Below are 1,090 nucleotides of genomic sequence, written 5' to 3'. Positions count from 1 at the left end.
TTCTTTAAAATAAAAACTGCAGCATAGAAATTAATGGTGTATTATGCATTTAAACTCCAGATATGCAGGAACTGGAACCAAGTGTTAAGCAATTTGCTTAATTATTGACTTTTCCTAAGAAAAGTCTGGGTGGGGGCTGTAGCCCAGAGCTGCTTTTAGCCTCTCTCGAGAGGTGCTGCTGTCCACTTCCATGGGAGGACTGGGGTCATATGGAAAGGAAGCAAGAGTTTCCTTCCGTTTTCAAGGCCAAAAGTGTGAGTTCTGATGTGAACGCTGTCTCCTGCTCAGGACACTGTGAATTCAAGGCCCGCAGGAGCGAGAGCTGCTTCTGTGTGGCCCTCGCTCCCTCCCTTTACAAAGGAGTCTTCTTTTTACCTCTGCAGGTCAATCTGTCTCTCTGCTGGGACTGCCTTTTTGGCTCCGTCTTGCAGTTTGGGTGCTTTGGCATTTCCTTCTTCCAAGCCCCCAGGGCTCTCCTGGCTGCCTGCAGCTCGCTTCCTCCCCTTGCTGTTAGGCTTATTTACATCATTGTTTTTGGTTGGGTTGCCCTGAGATTCCCACTTGGGCCGGCATCCTCTTTGGGGTTTGGAAGGGGCAGGCGGTCCTGATTCATCCACTTTCTCATCTGTCTTTTGTCGGATATTCTCCGCCCCAGCTGCAGTTACTGTTCTTTTCTTTCCTCGGTCACTGCTGATGTTGCCCTGGGCAGCCTGATCAGAATTAATTTCCTTGCTCTTTACCGGGTCAATATTCTTTCCAGGTGTGACAGAAATAATTCTCACAGGGTTCTCTTCATTTTCACTACCTCCAGTTTCTGCTGCCTCTGAACTCTGTTCCCTTGATCGATTTCCGGTTGAAGGGTTCAATTCTGAATTTACATTAATATTGCTTCCAGTCTCTGTGCCAGTGCTTCTAACATAAGGTTTTCTTCCGTTGCTGATAGAGGCTTGTTTACTGCATCCAATACTCCAGCAGGCTTTGGCTTTCCTGTTCACAGAAGCACTCTTGTCTCTTCTGAAATATAATTCTTTTCATTGCAGAAGTCCTTTTCTGGTTGCGTAAAAAACTTCATTGGGAGGACTGGCTCCTT

The 1,090-nt window shown here is 46.8% G+C and overlaps 1 pseudogene; it reads right to left on the bottom strand.

Annotated features, from left to right (window-relative positions):
* Nucleotides 1-345: 345 nt before the first annotated feature.
* LOC103253568 lies at nucleotides 346-1,084 on the bottom strand (annotated as a pseudogene).
* Nucleotides 1,085-1,090: the final 6 nt, after the last annotated feature.

The sequence above is a fragment of the Carlito syrichta genome, unplaced genomic scaffold (assembly GCF_000164805.1).
Source record: "Carlito syrichta isolate Samal-C Ts95f unplaced genomic scaffold, Tarsius_syrichta-2.0.1 Scaffold238386, whole genome shotgun sequence".
NCBI lineage: Eukaryota > Metazoa > Chordata > Mammalia > Primates > Tarsiidae > Carlito > Carlito syrichta.
The sequence above is the reverse complement of the archived record's forward strand: the minus strand, read 5'-3'. Positions and strand labels throughout refer to the sequence as shown.